The following is an 18,544-nucleotide window of genomic DNA, read 5'->3' as shown; positions in this document are numbered from 1 at the left end:
TAGGTGGAGCAGGTCCTTTCCATGGTCCCCCACAGGCTCCTACCTGCCCCCAGCAGATGTCTGTCATGGAAAAATGGAAGTTTCAAACAACTGACCACAACTACTTGACTTTAATTCCTGCTCACCCTGGTAGGGAAGTTACAGAATACTCTGAGCACAGGAGTGAGTGTATGAGCCTTCATCTCTTTGCTCTTGTTCAACTTGGTCATGCCAGCCTCCTGCAAGAAGGGGACGAGGATTCTACGAGCATGATTGGAAACTCCCTGCCCTATTCAAATTCCCAACCTGTTGGAGATGCTCAGATTCAAGGGCTCAGTTATCTTTGCTTGTCCATTCAAAACTGTAGTCTCTCTACTCTGTAGGTCTTTGGGTAAAATATCCCCTGCCCCTAAGTTCCTACATCCTCTGCATCTCATCTTCCTTTCCATAGCTTCATCGCTATTTTGGCCTAACTTCCCATTGCCACCCTATCTATACTTGCCCCTCCCTGTCCAGGCTGAATCCCTGGAAGGATGATAATAATATATAAATGTAGTAGTGAAAAACTGCAAGTTACAAAAATAATATTATAGTCTCATCTTAAAAAAATTAATATGGGCACCTGGGTGGTTCATTTGGTTAAGCATCTGACTTCGGCTCAGGTCATGATCTCACAGTTCATGATTTCAAGCCCTGCATCAGGCTCTGTGCTAACAGCTCAGAGTCTGGAGCCTACTTCAGATTCTGTGTCTCCCTCTCTCTCTCTGCCCCTCCCCCACTCATGCTCTGTCTTTCTCTAAAATAAATAAACATTTAAAAATGTTTTTAATTTATAGATTCATTTTTAGAGCAGTTTTAGGTTTGCAGAAATATTGAGCAGCAAATACAGGAATTCCCATATACCCATTCCCATCCTTGGCCACATACAGTTTCCTCTGTTATTAACATCTTGTATGTAGTGTGGTATATTTTTTAAAATTGATGAGCCAATACTGATGCATTATTGTTAACCAAAGTTCATAGTTTACCTTAGTATTTATTTGTGTTATACATGCTATGGGTTTTGACCAATATATAATGATGTGTATCCACCATTAAGGTATCATACAAAATAGTTTCTATATCTAAGAATCCCCTATTCATCCATTTTTCCCTCTCCTCAAACTCTTGGCAACCACTCTCCTTTTTTTGAAATTCTGGTAAAAGATACATGACATGAAATTTATCATTTTAACAAGTTTTAAGTGTACAATTCAGTAGCATTAAGTACATTCACAATGTTGTATAACCATCATCACTATTTCTAAAACTTTTTCATCAACCCAAACAGAAACTCTGTACCCATTAAATAGTAACCCACTATATCACCCCACCCTACCCAGCATCTTGTAACTTCTATTTTCTATCTCTGTCAGTTTCCTTATTTTAGATACTTCATATAAGAGGAATCATGCAATATTTATCCTTTTGTGTCTGGCTTATTTAGCTCAGCATAATGTATTCAAGGTTCATCTATACTGTAGCATGTATCAGAATTTAATTTTTTATGCTAACTATTCCATTTTGTGTATATATTACATTTTGCTTATCCATTTATCCGTTGATGGACACTTGGATTATTTCCACTTTTAACTACCATGAAAAATGCTGCTAAGAAAACTAGGGTGTAAGTATCTGCTTGAGTCCCTGCTTTCTATTCCTTTGAATATGTACCTAGAAATGAAATTGTTGGATCATATGGTAAATCTTTAACTTTTAGAAAAACTGCCACCAAATTGTTTTCTCCCCTGCATTTCCACCAGCAATGAATGAGAGATCTTATTGCTCCATGTCCTCACCAGCATCTGTTGTTGTCAATGGCCTGGATTTTGGCCATTCTAATAGGTATGCAGGAGTATCTTATAGTGGTTTAAATTTTCAATTCTCTAGTGACATATAATGTGGAATATCTTTTGATATGCCATCTGTATCTTTTTTGGTGAGGTTTTGTCTATTTAAAAAAGTTTTTATTTTATTTTTTGAGAGAGCGTTGAAGTGGGGGAGGGGCAGAGAGCGCCAGGGACAAAGGATGTATGATCTGAAACAGGCCTTGTGCTGACAGCAGTGAGCTCATGGAGCCCAGGGAGCCCAGTGAGCCCAGCAAGCCCAGTGTTCAAACTCACAAACTGTGAGATCACAACCTGAGTCAAAGTTGGTCACTTAACCAAAACCCTTCTTTTGTCCATTTTTAAATTGAGTTGTTCAGGTACCTGGGTGTCTCAGTCAGTTAAGGGACCAATTCCTGGTTTTAGCTCAGTCATGATCTCACAGTTTGTGAGTTCAAGCCTTGCATGGGGGTCTGCACTCACAGTGCAGAGCAGGGGAGGAGCCAACATGGTGGAACAGCATGGAAGTTTTTTGTGTGTCTCGTGTCCATGAAATACAGCCAGACCAACACTAAACCATCCTGCACACGTAGAAAACTGATTGGAAGATTAGCGCAACAATCTGCACAACCTGAACCACAGAATTCAGCAGGTACGTGGTGCAGAGGGGTGAACTTGGGGAGCAAGAAGGCACAAGAAAGGAGGTGCTTTTGTGAGTGGAGAGAGAAGAGAGACTGGGGTGGGGGGAGAATATGGGAAAAGCACCATCCCCAAAGGCAGCTGGAGAGAAAGTGGAAAATTGGAAATAGCCGCAGGGGCTAAACTAAAAAGTGAAAAAGGAGAGAGTTTAAATTCCATTAAGACTGTAAACAGGGGGAGCACAAAGGTTGCAACACTGCAGCTCAATACCTGGTGGTGCTCTGGTGGGAAGGGTGATTCCCAGGAACAGAGTAGGGTCCGGGAGATTCTCAGGCCACAAGGGGAAAAACGGTTCCACTGATGGAAGGACATTTGGTAGAGACTGGTAAAGCCACCGTGTCCCAGCAGACCCAGAAGGTGGCCACATTTGCTGGTGCCGGGGCAAGGTCATTAAGAGTGAAGACTGGTGCCAGATGTGTGTTGTGATTTTTCCATAATCCCTGAAACGCTGCTGCTACACTATCTCATGAAATTTTCTGGGGTGGGCTAGTACATGGCCACAGTCTCCGGGCACCGGCAACAACAGGGTTCAGCGGGCGTTTCTGGGTGCAACCGACATTTGGCCATTGCTCGGTGAGACTCTCCCACAGAGGGGCAGAACACGTCAAAGCCGCAGTCCTTCAGAAATAAGGGGCCAGGGAAAACAGCCGCATCTGAGACAAAACTTGGGAGAGAGGTGCTGCCTAGGGCCTGGTCACTGACAGGGAAAATGCAGGGAGTGGACAAAAACTGAAGACAGAGGACAGGTGTGTAACTGCTGATTCGAGAGAACAGAGTTCCGATACTGGAGACTGGGTAGCTGGGTGGCACCATTTTCACCACTCCCGTGCATGCGCATTACGAGCACCACAACACTCCACCCAGTAGGTGAACAGCGCCATCTAGTGGAGAACAGAGCCATTACACTGAGCCCCGACCAACTGAGCAAACCTTGCTATTCAAGAACACAAGTCTCACTGCCTAGTCTATCACTATAAAGCGCTACATAGTCTGACTTCTGGGGGAAAACGAAGTAATTTCAGTCCTATTTCAATCTGTTAGCAGGTCCATCTATTCACTTTTCTTTCCTCTTTTTCTCCTTCTACACTTCTTTTTTCTTGAATACAGAAAGAGAAAAACTTCATTTTTATTTTCAATATGTATTGAAAATAATTTTCCTTAAAATTTTTTACTATATTTTCTACTTTTGTGTAAAATTTTTCAAATTCTATTTTACTTCCATCAATTTATTTTACTACTTGTGTATTTACCTTTTCAAATTTTCAAGCAATTTGCTTTTTTCTCTTCTTTTTTTTTTGTTTCTCTTTTTCTTGAATGCAGAAAGGGAAAAGCTTCATTTTTACTTTCAATTTCTTTTTTTTTTAATGTTTATTCATTTTTGACAGAGAGAGAGAGAGAGAGAGAGAGACAGAGCATGAGTGGGGGAGGGGCAGAGAGAGAGAGAGAGACATAGAATCTGAAACAGGCTCCAGGCTCTGAGCTCTCAACATAGAGCTCAACGTGGGGCTCGAACTCACAGACTGCGAGATCCTGACCTGAGCCAAAGTCGGACGCTCAACCGACTGAGCCACCCAGGCGCCCCTTACTTTCAATTTCTATTCAAAATATTTTTCTTTAATTTTTTTCACTATACTTTTTGCTTTTATGTAAATTTTCCAAACGCTATTTTGCTTCCATATTATTTTAGTCTACTTCAGTGTATACATTTTTTCAAATTCTCAAACAATTTCCTCCCCCCCCTTTCTTATCTCTAATCTGTCAAATCACTTTCAACATCCCGACCAAAACACAACTAGGATCTAGCATCATTTATTCGATTTTGTGTGTGTGTGTTTAATTTTTTAATTTTAATATTTTTTAATTGTAATTTTTCTACATCTAATTCCCTTTCTCCCTTCAAACTGACAAAATGAAGGAATCCACCCCAAAAGAAAGAGCACAAATAAATGACAGCCAGGGATTTAACCAACACAGATACAAGCAAGATGTCTGAACCAGAATTTAGACTCATGATAATAAGAATACTAGCTGGAGTCAAAATAGATTAGAATCCCTTTCTGCAGAGATAAAAGAAAAAATAGGGGCGCCTGGGTGGCGCAGTCGGTTAAGCGTCCGACTTCAGCCAGGTCACGATCTCGCGGTCCGTGGGTTCGAGCCCCGCGTCGGGCTCTGGGCTGATGGCTCAGAGCCTGGAGCCTGTTTCCGATTCTGTGTCTCCCTCTCTCTCTGCCCCTCGCCCGTTCATGCTCTGTCTCTCTCTGTCCCAAAAATAAAAAAAATAAAACTTAAAAAAAAAAAAAAGAAAAAAAGAAAAAATAGAATGAAATTAAAAATGCTATAACTGAGATGCAATCACGGATGGATGCAGCAGCAGCAAGGATGGATGAGGCAGAACAGAGAACCAGCTATATAGAGGACAAACTTATAGAGAATAATGAAGCAGAAAAAAAGAGGGAGATTAAGGCAAAAGACCACGATTTAAGAATCAGAGAAAACAGTCACTCGTTAAAAAGGAACACCATCAGAATCACAGGTATCCCAGAGGAGGAAGAGAAAAGGGGTAGAAGGGTTATGTGAGCAAATCATAGCAGAAAACTTTCCTAACCTGGGGAAAGACACAGACATCAAAATCCAGGAAGCATAGAGGACCCCCATTAGATTCAACAAAAACTGACCATCAACAAGGCATATCATAGTCAAATTCACAAAATACTCAGGAAAGGAGAAAATCATGAAAGCAGCAGGGGAAAAAAGTCCCTAACCTACAAAGGAAGACAGATCAGGTTTGCAGCAGACCTATCCACAGAAACTTGGCAGGCCAGAAAGGAGTGGCAGGATATAATAAATGTGCTGAATCAGAAAAATATGCAGCCAAGAATTCTTTATCCAGCAAGGCTGTCATTCAAAATAGAAGGAGATTAAAAGTTTCCCAGACAAACAAAAATTAAAGGAGTTTGTGACCACTAAACCACTGTGACCACTGGGACTCTCTGAGGGGAGAAAAGATGAAAATATATATATCAAAAGCAGCAAAAGATTAGAAAGCACCAGAGAACACCACCAGAAACTCCAACTCTACAAGCATCATACTGGCAATAAATTCATATCTTTCAGTACTCTAAACGTCAATGGACTCAATGCTCCAATCAAAAGACATAGGGTAACAGAATGGATAAGAAAACAAGATCCATCTATATGCTGTTTACAAGAGACCCACTTTAGACCTAAAGACACCTACAGAGTGAAAATAAGGGGATGGAGAACTATCTATGAAGCTAATGGTCAACAAAAGAAAGCTGGAGTAGCCATACTTATATCAGACAATCTAGACTTTAAAATAAAGACTGTATCAAGAGATGCAGAAGGGCATTATATCATAATCAAGGGGTCTATAGACCAAGAAGACCTAACAATTGTACACATTGAGGCGCCAAATGTGGAAGTACCCAGATATATAGATCAATTAATCACAAACATAAAGAAACTCATCAATAGTAATACCATAATAGTAGGAGACTTCAACACCCCACTCACAGCAATGGACAGATCATCTAATCAAAAAATCAACAAGGAAACAATGGCTTTGAATGACACACTGGACCAGATGGACTTAACAGATATACTCAGAACATTTCATCCTAAAACAGCAGAATATACATTCTTCTCCAGTGCACATGGAACGTTCTCCAGAATAGACCATATACTCAGACACAAATCAGCCCTAAGTGAGTACAAAAGGATCGAGATCATACCGTGCATATTTTCAGACCACAATGCTATAAAACTCGAAATCAACCACAAGAAAAAATTTGGAAAGGTAACAAATACTTGGAGACTGAAGAACATCCTACTAAAGAATGAATGGGCTAACCAAGAAGTTAAAGAGGAAATTAAAAAGTATATGGAAGTCAATGAAAATGATAGCACCACAACCCAAAACCTCTGGGACGCAGCAAAGGCGGTCATAAGAGGAAAGTATATAGCAATCCAGGCCTTCCTGAAGAAGGAAGAAAGATCTCAGATACACAACCTAACCTTATGCCTTAAGGAGCTGGAAAAATAACAGCAAATAAAACCCAAAACCAGCAGAAGACAGGAAATAATAAAGATTAGAGCAGAAATTAATGCTATCGAAACAACAACGACAACAACAACAAAAACAGTAGAACAGATCAACGAAACCAGAAGCTGGTTCTTTGAAAGAGTTAACAAAATTGATAAACCACTAGCCAGTTTGATCAAAAAGAAAAAGGCAAGGATCCAAATAAATAAAATCACGAATGAAAGAGGAGAGATCACAGCCAACACAGCAGAAATAAAAACAATAATAAGAGAATATTATGAGCAATTGTATGCCAATAAAATGGGCAATCTGGAAGAAATGGACAAATTTCTAGAAACATATACACTACCAAAACTGAAATAGGAAGAAAGTAGAAATTTTGAACAGGCCCATAACCAGTAAAGAAATTGAATTAGTAATCAAAAATCTGCCAAAAAAGCAGAGTCCAGGGCCAGATGGCTTTCCAGGGCAATTCCACCAAACATTAAGGAAGAGCTAACACCTATTCTCTTGAAGCTGTTCCAAAAAAAAGAAATGGAAGGAAAGCTTCCAAACTCTTTCTATGAAGCCAGCATTACCTTGATTCCAAAACCACAGAGACCCCACTAAAAAGGAGAACTAAGACCAATTTCCCTGATGAACATGGATGCAAAAATCCTCAACAAGATATTAGCCAACCGGATCCAACCACACATTAAAAAAATTATTCACCACGACCAGGTGGGATTTATACCTGGGATGCAGGGCTGGTTCAATATCTGCAAAACAATTAACGTGATTCATCACATCAATAAAAGAAAGGAAAAGAACCATATGACCCTCTCAATAGATGCAGAGAAAGAATTTGACAAAATACAGCATCCCTTCTTGATAAAAACCCTCAAGAAAGTAGGGATAGAAAGAACATACCTTGAGATCATAAAAGCCATATATAAATGACCCAATGCTAATATCATCCTCAGTGAGGAAAAACTGAGAGCTCTCCCCTAAGGTCAGGAACAAGGCAGGGATGTCCACTCTCACTACCATTACTCAACATAGTATTGGAAGTCTTAGCCTCTGCAATCAGACAACACAAAGAAATAAAAGGCATCCAAGTCAGCCAGGAGGAGACCAAACTTTCAAACTGGACATTGGCATGCAGAAGAATGAACCTGGACCACTTTCTTACACCATACATAAAAATAAACTCAAAATGGATGAAAGACCTCAATTTAAGACAGGAAGCCATCAAAATCCTCAAGGAGAAAGCAGGCAAAAAAAAAAAAAAAAAACCCAAAGGAAAAAGAGGGAAAAAAACCCCCCCCCCAAAAAAAAAACAAAAAAACAAAAAAAAGTTGGCTGCAGCAACTTATTACTCAACACGTCTCCAAAGGCAAGGGACAAAAGCAAAAATGAACCACTGGGACCTCATCAAAATAAAAAGCTTCTGCACGGCGAAGAAAACAATCAGCAAAACTAAAAGGCAACCGACAGAATGGGAGAAGATATTTGCAAATGACATATCAGATAAAGAGTATCCAAAAATCTATAAAGAACTTATCAAACTCAACACCCAAAAAATGAATAATCCAGTGAAGAAATGGGCAAAAGACATTAATAGACACTTCTCCAAAGAAGACATCCAGATGGCCAACCGACGCACAAAAAAATGCTCCACATCACTCATCATCAGGGAAATACAAATCAAAACCACAATGAGATACCACCTTACACCTGTCAGAATGACTAACATTAACAAGTCAGGCAACAACAGATGTTGGCGAGGATGCGGAGAAAGAGGATCTCTTTTGCATTGTTGGTGGCAATGCAAGCTGGTGCAGCCACTCTAGAAAACAGTATGGAGGTTCCTCAAAAAATTAAAAATAGAACTATGATACGACCCAGCAATTGCACTACTAGGCCTTTATCCATAGGATACATGTGTGCTGTTTCAAAGGGACACATGCACCCCCATGTTTATAGCAGCACTATCAACAATAGCCAAAGTATGGAAAGAGCCCAAATGTCCATTAATGGATGAATGAATAAAGAAAATGTGGTGTTTATACATTTTATGTATATATATATATATATATATATATATATATAGAGAGAGAGAGAGAGAGAGAGAGAGAGAGAGAGAGAGAGAGAGAGAGAGGATTACTCGGCGATCAAAAAGAATGAAATCTTGCCATTTGCAGCTAGGTGGATGGAACTGGAGGGTATTATGCTATGTGAAATTAGTCAGAGAAAGACAGAAATCATATGACTTCACTCATATGAGGACTTTAAGAGACAAAACAGATGAATATAAGAGAAGGGTAACAAAAACAATATAAAAACAGAGAGGGAGACAAAACAGTAGAGACTCATAAACATGGAGAACAAACTGAGGGTTACAGGATGGATTGTGGGAGGGGGGATGGGCTAAATGGGTAAGGGGCACTAAGGAATCTACTCCTGAAATCATTGTTGCATGATCTGGATGTAAATTCTAAAACTAATTTGGATGTAAATTCTAAAACATAAAAAAATTATTTAAAAAAACAAATTAAAATTTAAACTCAAAATTAAAATTTTTAATTAAAAAAAAAACACACAACCCTTCACTGCGGACCTTCCTCATGATTGATCAATTATTATTTCCAATGCCACACTGCTTTCATCAGAAGCCATTTGTGGTTAGTTTTTCAATTATTTTTTCCTGTTACCCTTAGTAAGAAATGAAATATAGTTTATGATTTGACCCTATATACACATATTTATAAACATGTGTTCATAGATCTATTAACTGAACCCAAAGTTTTGTGAAACAATCCTTTTACTACATGTGATGCTCCCTGATATTTTCTATCCTCTTTATCCTATTTCATTAAAATCAATTCTGATAGTGACTCAAAAGGCTTCACGACTTCCCAATGAGTCTGGACCTACAATTTGAGAAACACAGCCTTAGGGTAATTTTACATTTTTGATTACAGAACTACACTTTTGTCTTGATTTAAAGATGGTTACCTCTAAAAGACAAGGGCAACATTGTGGAGTATAAAGTAAGGTTTCCCCTTGACTGGTGTGGTGCAAGAACAGAATTCGCAAGCTTGTCTTAAGAGTGTGTGGTTGGAAGTTCTCACAGAGATGGACAACCGCTAATATAACTTTGACTGAAGAAAACCCTACTCTATATGAGAGGCTGACTCTTTTGACCTGTGAATATATGTAAAAGAATGATTTATTAGAGCATTGTTTTTAGTGATTTATTTTTTTTTTTATTTTTTTCCCAACGTTTTATTTATTTTTGGGACAGAGAGAGACAGAGCATGAACGGGGGAGGGGCAGAGAGAGAGGGAGACACAGAATCGGAAACAGGCTCCAGGCTCTGAGCCATCAGCCCAGAGCCCGACGCGGGGCTCGAACTCCCGGACCGCGAGATCGTGACCTGGCTGAAGTTGGACGCCTAACCGACTGCGCCACCCAGGCGCCCCTGTTTTTAGTGATTTAAATGTGGAAACAATCTCAACAGGATACCAAGTCTAGAGCAATGGTTCTTAAATGGTAAACTGGCTGGATCCTGAGCAGTTGGGAGGTGTCTATAAGAAACTCCAGGAAGAAGGGGAGAAATGAGTGGATTGAAAAAGTCTATCAATTAGAATATACATATTTATATTTGGAAAACAAATATTAAAACACATCAACCTTTTCTTTTTTGTAACATAGACTATGAAACAGCAGAGGTTTCCAGTATCTTCGTGGTTCTTGGGAAGACACAAAAGGTACCAGCTCTCGAAATAGTTTAGGGAAACCCCCTCCCAGAAGTTATATCAGAAGTTTAAGGGAGCAGTCATAAAATTTTTACATTAAAAAAAATGGAGAAACACTTGTTCAAAGACCTAGAATAAACATACTTGAAAAATCAATTTTCAAGAATTACTCCTTGGAGGAAAATCAGTGGTAATCATTTTGTTCTTATGAGCATTTTCAGATAATGTAATAAAAGTTATTGAACAAAGGCCAACCAATTAGGAAACTTACACTTTAAGTGAACTGACTCATTAATAGTGTATCAGTAAGGAGTGCCTGGGTGCCTTAGTCAGTTTTATTCTGACTCTTCAGCTCAGGTCATGATCCCAGGTTCATGGGATTGAGTCCTGCACCAGGTTCCGTGCTGAGTGTGGATCCTGCTTGGGATTTTCTCTCCCCCACCTCCCCTCTACCTCTCTCCCCTACTCACTCTCTCTCTCTCTAAAAGAAAAATAAATAAATCATTTTTAAAATATTTTATGAGCAAATTAACCACAGGCACCTCCTAACACATTTTAGTCCCGCAACAATCATTATTCTCTATAAGGAAAACAAGAATCACTATTAAGCTATCTCAGTTGTTGATCATGTCATTACAGTGATTTGGGAGACTGTCTTTAAAGGAATTGCATTGAGCTGAAACTGACATCTACCAATAAAACAAACAAAAAACCACAACTTCCCCCACCACACTTCCCTCCCAGAAAAACACCCCAACACTTTCCAGCCCTGACCACAGACTCTAAGAAGAATTCTGTTCCTTTTACCTGAAATGGCTCCTTTCCTAGCCACTTTTTAGAACCCTTAAATAAAACATCAAAATCCAAATAAGATCTCAAGTCATTTTGAAATAATGTGGCCTTGATTTTTTTTTAATTTAACATTTATTTATTTTTGAGACAGAGAGAGACACAGCATGAACGGGGGAGGGTCAGAGAGAGAGAGAGGCACAGAATCTGAAACAGGCTCCAGGCTCTGAGCAGTCAGCACAGAGCCCGACACAGGGCTCGAATTCACGGACCGCGAGATCGTGACCTGAGCTGAAATCGGACACTTAACCGACTGAGCCACCCAGGCACCCCAATGTGGCTTTGATTTTTGACAGGAAATGGTGATGACACAATAGAATTAGGCTTAATGAATGAGGCCAAAGTTTTTAATGATTAATGGAGGAGAGGATCAAACCTATATATAAAAGATATCTGGTCTTTTTAACAAATGGTGCTGGGAAAATTGGGCAGCTACATGCAAAAAAAGTGAAACTGGACCACTTTATTACACCTTATACAAAAATAAACTCAAAATAGATTAAGGACCTAGATGTGAGAACTGAAACCATAAAAATCCTAGAAGAGAGCACAGGCAATAATTTCTCTGACATCGCCATAACAACATCTAGTTATGTCTCTGAGGCAAGGGAAATAAAAGCAAAAATAAACTATTGGGACATCAGAATAAAAAGCTTCTTCACGGCAAAGGCAATAACCAACAAAACTAAAAGACAACTTATCAAATGGGAGAAGATATTTGCAAATGACATATCTGATAAAGGGCTAGTATCCAAAATATATAAAGAACTTATACAACTCAACACCAAAAAAAACAATCCAATTCAAAAACAGAAGATATGAACAGACATTTCTCCAGACAAGACATCCAGGTAGCCAACAGATACATGAAAAGATGCTCAACATCACTCATCATCAGGGAAATACAAATCAAAACTACAATGTGGTATCACTTCACACTTGTCAGAATGGCTAAAATCAAAACCACAAGAGACAACAAGTGTTGGAAAGGATGTGAAGAAAAAGGAACCCTCTTGCACTGTTGGTGGGGAGGCAAACTGGTACAGCCACTATAGAAAACAGGGAGGTTCCTCAAAAAGTTAAAAACACATCTACCATATGATCCAGAATTGCATTACTGGGTATTTACCCAAAGAATACGAAAACACTAATTCAAAGGGACACATGCTCCCCTATGTTTATAGCAGCATTATTTACAAGGGCCAAATTATTTATATATATATATATATATATATATATATATATATATATATGCCATAAAAAGAATGAAATCTTGCCATTTGCAACAACATGGATGGATTTAGAGAGTATAATGCTAATCAAAATAAATCAGAGAAACAAATACCATATGATTTCACTCATGTGGAATTTAAGAAACAAAACAAATGAACAAAGGAAAAACAAGAGACAAACCAGAAAACAGACTCTTAACTATAAAGACTAAACAGGTGGTTACCAAGAGGAGAGATGGGTCAAGGGATGGGTGAAATAGGTGAAGAGTATTACAAGTATACTTATCTTGGGGCACCTGGGTGGTTCAGTTGGTTAAGCATCCAACTTTGGCTCAGGTCATGAGCTCACAATTTGTGAGTTAGAGCCCTGCATGGGGTTCTTTGCTGTCAGTGCGAAGCCTCCTTTGGATCCACTGTCTCCCTCTCTGCCCCTACCCTGCTTTCATGGGTGCACACGCTCTCTCTCTCTCCCTCTCTCTCCCTCAAAAATAAACATTAAAAAAAGATCACACATTTTGATGAGCACTGAGTAATATATGAAATTGTTGAATCATTATATTGTACACCTTAAGTGAATATAACACTGTATGTTAACTTCACTGCAATTAAAAATTGAAAACAAGTTTAAAATGGATCAAAAAAAGACACTTTGATTCAAAGTGAGTGTTCTCAGATATCCAACATCTGCACATGGAATATTTGAAAAATTAACAAAATCAGCTTGAATTTTCAGAAAAACAAGTGGTAGTGGTTAGTGACAAGTAAAAACAAATGTCTGGGAAGTCCCAGCTAATGTAAGAACACACAAAAAGGAAATGAAAGGTAGACAGACTGCAAAGGAAAAAAACCAGACTATTTTTGTTCACAGATGACATGAATTTTTATGTAGAAAATCTGAAACAACTGACAAAATTGGAATAAGCAATTATAGCAAGGTTGTAGGATATAAGCTTAATTTACAAAAGTCCATTGCTTTCATATGTACCATCTATATGAGGAAAACTACAAAAATCTGATAAACAATATAAAAAACCTAAATAGATATTCCATTTTCAAAGAAAAGGAAGCCTTAATACTATCAATAAACTGATTCTAAAGTTTATATGGAGAGGAAAAAGACCCAGAATAGTGAGCTCAATTTTGAAAGAGAAGAGCAAAAGAGCAGAGGGACAAAAAGGTATAAAGATAAAAAGACCATCTGGTTGTATGAACTAGAGAAAATGAAAGCAGAGGACAGCCTCAATCTTTCCTTGGTACTGTTTCAGCCAAAAAGTCTGTCTAGATGTCTTTCTAAGGTGTGAAGATATACATGGCAACTTGGGTTGTGTGTTTATGCGTGTACAAAATATATTCTCTGTGGAGAACTTGCTTATTTATAAGGGCAAAGTGGGAAGAGGGGTGCTGCTCTGCATCAGGAGGGAAAAAGGGAATCAGAAGGCAATTTAGAAAACTTCTTCTGTGCCCTGCCAGTTTGAATTGAAGGGGGTGGAGATTTTATGGACCCAAGGAAGGGTGTGGGGCTCAGATTTTGCCGACCCTACGATACCTATCCTGTTCTGCTGTAACTTGTGATGTTCTTCAAGAAAAAGGAAGAATGGGCCCAAGGCAATTCCGAGATGATGAGGGCCACAGCTTCTGTTAAAAAGCCAAATGGACTGAGGACTTGGGGGCTGGGCTACCCTCACAATGAATCACCCAGATCTGATTTAGATGAGGTCAGTTGAAACTTTGGAATTGATACTTTAGAGTTGATGCTGAAACAAGTTAAGACATGTGGGACTGTTGGGATGGAATGAATGTATTCTGCAGGCAAAAAAGATGTGACTTGTGGGGGCACAGGCAGGGGTTGAATGCTATGGACTGAAAGTGTTGTCCAAAATTTATATGTTGAAGCCCTAATCTCCATTGTGATGGTATTTGGAAGGGGAGTTGCTTTGGGAAGTAATTTGGTATAGATACTATCAGGAAATTGTGCCCCATGATGATATTAGTGTCCTTCTAAGAAGAGGAAGAGACCAGAGTACCCCCTCTCTCTAACATATGAGAATACAGCAAAAAGGCATCCATAACCTGGAAGAGGGTTCTCATCAGAATCTACTGATGCCTTGATCTTGGACTTCCAAGCCACCAGAAGAGAGAAATAAATGTCTCTTGTGTAAAAAAAGAAAAAAGGAACCTCTCTCTGTAAAGCTAAATAGCTAAGTAAATATCAGCGATCTCTTGAAAAATGAGAGGGCTTCATTAGGCAAAAACAAAGCAAAAGAAATATCTCAAAGGGAGGACAGGTGAAAGCAACAAAAGAGGGTCCAAAAGGCGGAAAAGAAAGCCCCAACTTTTCATTGAGATCAGGAGAGAGGAAATCTAGATGATTTTTGCTGGCTTCCACAGAGCATGTGTTTTATATATCTTTGTTGAATGAATGCCACATCAATGACTGGGCAATAGAAAATGTTCAAAAGCATGGTATCAGTACCTTTTCTTTTCCTCAATATGGACCAGAGAGATTGATCAGACCAAATCTTCAAAATTCAATTCTAGAAAATTCTCATCACATCTACTTTACTACCCCAGAGGCAGAGCCTGAATGATGATTCAGGATAGCAGGGATGAGAATAGGCAATCTCTATAGTAGCTACAGGTGATTTCTCTGACCACAGAGGAGATCTACAAAATCGTGGAATTTAGCCAGTTTTCCACAACCATAATGATAAGAGAGACAAAAATCACCAAAGTCAAAAGTTATCTGCATTTATGCTGTATCCTGGGGCACTGTGACCTGGCCCACAGGAAAGAAGCTTCCCTAAAGGCATATGTAGGAAGCTTGAAAATGCATCTCCTCTGTCCTGGGTTTGAGCTGGAGAAATTTATCACAAGCAGCATCTGCACATAACAGTGAAAAATTTCAGGGTGGTCAATAACTGGCTTCTGGATGTGACTTACTGACTGAGAGCCTCAGGGAAAGCCACATACCTAACATAGAAAGTGGAAAAACAACAGAACTAGGGTCTTTAACAAATCCAGAATGCAAATAACAATACCCTGAGCTCCCTGCACATCTGGCTGTTATTAACACTGATGAGACTCTAAGCATAAACAAAACAAAACAAAACAAGAGTTTCTTACCGCCTCCATGAGACTCCTTCCCTTTGAGGAAATTGAAACCTTAAGTGATTTGCCTGTTCACAAGTGACTGGCTATTGCTTTAGGAATAGAACACCTCACCACAGGGAGTAGCAAAAATGGTGGAACAGTATGGAAGGTTTTTTTTCATCTCACATCCATGAAATATAGCCAGATCAACACTAAACCACCCTGCACACCTAGAAAACTGATCTGAGAATTAACACAACAATCTGCACAACCTGAACCACAGAACTCAGCAGGTATGCAGCATGGAGAGGTGAACTGGGGGAGAGAGAAGCCGCAGAGGACAGGGAGCTGTTTTTCCTTGCAGAGAGAGGATGGAGATGGGGGGTGGGAGAGTACGGGAAAAGTACCCCCCACCCAAAGCAGCTGGAGAGAAAGTGGAAAAGTGGAAACAGCCGCAGGGACTGAAATAAAAAAGGAGAAAGGAGAGGGTTTAAATTCCACCAAGACTCAATAAACAGGGAGTGCAGTCTGAGAGTCTGGAGCTTGATACCTGGCAGTGCTCTGGTGGGAAGGGCGAATCCCCAGAGGCAGAGTGAAGTCTGGGTGGTGCTCAGGCCACATGGGGAGAGGCGGTTCCCCTGCTGGGAGGACATTTGGTAGAAGCTGTGTGGCCCCCCCCACGGGCAAAGGTGCCAGCAGACTCCAGAGAACAACCACATTGCTGGTGCTGAAACAAGGTCACTAAGGGTGAAGGCTGGTGCCAGATGTGTGTTGTGATTTTCTATAATCCTGAAACACTGTTGCTACCCAATAGCGTGAACATTTTCTGGGGTGGACTGGCACCCAGCTGCAGTCTCTGGGCAATGGCAGCAGCACAGTGCCATGAACATTCCTGGGTGTGGCCAGCACCTGGCCATTGTTTGGTGAGACCCTGCCCCAGAAGGTCTGAGTGGGACAAAGCCACAGTCCCTCTGAAGTAAGGGGTTGGGAAACAGACCTCATCTGAGATAAAACTCAAAAGGGAGGTGCCCCCTGGCAACCTGATGGCTTGATCATGGATAGTGCAAAAGCGGGGAGTGGTACAGAAGCTGGAGACAAAGGATGGGTGTGAGATTCCTGACTGGAGAGAACTGAGTTCTGATACTAGAGACTGGGTAGCTGGGTGATGCCATTTTCATCCCTCCTGTGCTTGTGCATACACACCTACAAACACCACAACAATCCACCCCACTAAGCTAAGCAGCGCCATCTAGTGGACAATGGAGCCAATTACTCTAAACCCCGCCCAACTGGGCCAACTAGCTCTTCAGGAACACCAAAAGTATCTCTACCTGCTTAGTTTACTGACTATAAATTGCTTCATAGTTTAACTTCTAGGGGACACCAATGTAATTTCAATCATATTTCAGTCTGTTTGCTGGTCCATCTATTCAATATTCTTTCCCCCCCTTTTTTGTTTCTTTACTTTTTCTTGATTACAGAGAGAAAAGAAATTGATTTTTATTTTCAATTATTACTAAAAATATTTTTATTATTCTTTTCTACTATATTTTTTACTTTTTTGTAAATTTCTCAAATTCTATTTACTTCCATCATTTCATTTTATTCTATTTCATTGTATTTTTTTTTCAAATTTTCAGAAATTTACTTTTTCTTTTTTTCTTCCCCTTTTTTCTCTAATCTATCAAGCTCCTTTCAACAAGACCAGAATACACCTAGGATCAGGCATCATTTGATGTGTGTGTGTGTGTGTGTGTGTGTGTGTGTGTGTGTTGTTTTTAATTTTTTAATCTTTTTACATTATTAATTCCTGTTATCCCTTCAAAATGACAAAATGTAGGAATTCACCCCAAAAGAAAGAGCACGAAGAAACAACAACCAGGGACTTAATCAACACATATACAAGATGTCTGAACCAGAATTTAGAATCATGATTATAAGAATAGTAGCTGGAGTTGAAAACTGATTAGAATCCCTCTCTGTGGGTATAAAAGAAGTAAAAACTAGTCAGGATGAAATAAAAAATGTTGTAACTGAGCTGCAATCATGAATGGATGCTGAGGTGGCAAGGAAGGATGAGGCAGAACAGAGAATCAGCAATATAGAGGACAAACTTATAGAGAATAATGAAGCAGGAAAAAAGGGATATTAAGGCAAAAGAGCACAATTTAAGATTTAAAGAAATCAGTGACTCATTAAAAAGGAATACCATCAGAATCACAGGGGTCCCAGAAGTGGAAGAGAGAGAAATAGGGGCAGAAGGGTTATGTGAGCATACCACAGAGGAAAACTTTCCTAACCTGGGAAAAGACACAGACATCAAAACGCAGGAAGCACAGAGGACTCCCATTAGATTCAACAAAAACCGACCATCAACAAGGCATATCATAGTCAAATTCACAAAATACTCAGGAAAGGAAAGAAACATGAAAGCAGCAAGGGAAAACAGTCCTTAACCTACAAAGGAAGACAGATCAGGTTTGCAGCAGACCTATCCACAGAAACTTGGCAGGCCAGAAAGGAGTGGCAGGATATATTCAATGTGCTGAATCAGAAAAACATGCAGCCAAGAATTCTTTATCCCACAAGGCTGTTATTCAAAATAGGAGAGATTAAAAGTTTCCCAGACAAACAAAAATTAAAAGAGTTCATGACCACTAATCTAGTCCTGCAAGAAATTTTAAGGGGGACTCTCTGAGGGAAGAAAAGAAAAAAAAGGACACAAAGCAAAAGCAACAAAGACTAGAAAGGACCAGAGAACACCACCAGAAACAACAACTTTATAAGAAACATACTGGCAATAAATTCATATCTTTCGGTACTTACTCTAAACGTCAATGGACTCAATGCTCCAATAAAACATAGGGTAACAGAACGGATAAGAAAACAAGATCCATCTATATGCTGTTTACAAGAGACCCACTTTAGACCTAAAGGCACCTACAGATTGAAAGCAAGGGGATGAAGAGAAGTAAGGGGATGGAGAACCATCTATCATGCTAATGGTCAATGAAAGAAAGCCAGAGT

The 18,544-nt window shown here is 39.5% G+C and overlaps 1 protein-coding gene and 1 long non-coding RNA gene across 7 annotated transcripts in view; one reads left to right on the top strand and one right to left on the bottom strand.

Moving 5' to 3' along the window:
* The window catches only part of LOC121034616 (uncharacterized), a 138,289-nt gene that overhangs the window by 65,785 nt on the left and 53,960 nt on the right, over positions 1-18,544 (bottom strand). The window contains exon 1 of one of the 3 annotated variants that reach the window (XR_005792529.1): positions 2,754-3,361. The exons of the other annotated variants lie outside the window; for them this stretch is intronic. This is a non-coding gene — a long non-coding RNA (uncharacterized LOC121034616). Of the gene's footprint in view, positions 1-2,753; positions 3,362-18,544 lie in introns of those variants that run through there. 3 annotated transcript variants of the gene reach the window in all.
* Positions 1-18,544, top strand: part of SPATA31F1 (SPATA31 subfamily F member 1) — a 122,057-nt gene that overhangs the window by 65,753 nt on the left and 37,760 nt on the right. The window lies entirely within an intron of this gene.

Source organism: Herpailurus yagouaroundi, unplaced genomic scaffold (genome assembly GCF_014898765.1).
Source record: "Herpailurus yagouaroundi ecotype Mexico unplaced genomic scaffold, PumYag 160, whole genome shotgun sequence".
NCBI classification, from domain to species: Eukaryota; Metazoa; Chordata; class Mammalia; order Carnivora; family Felidae; genus Herpailurus; species Herpailurus yagouaroundi.
The sequence above is the reverse complement of the archived record's forward strand: the minus strand, read 5'-3'. Positions and strand labels throughout refer to the sequence as shown.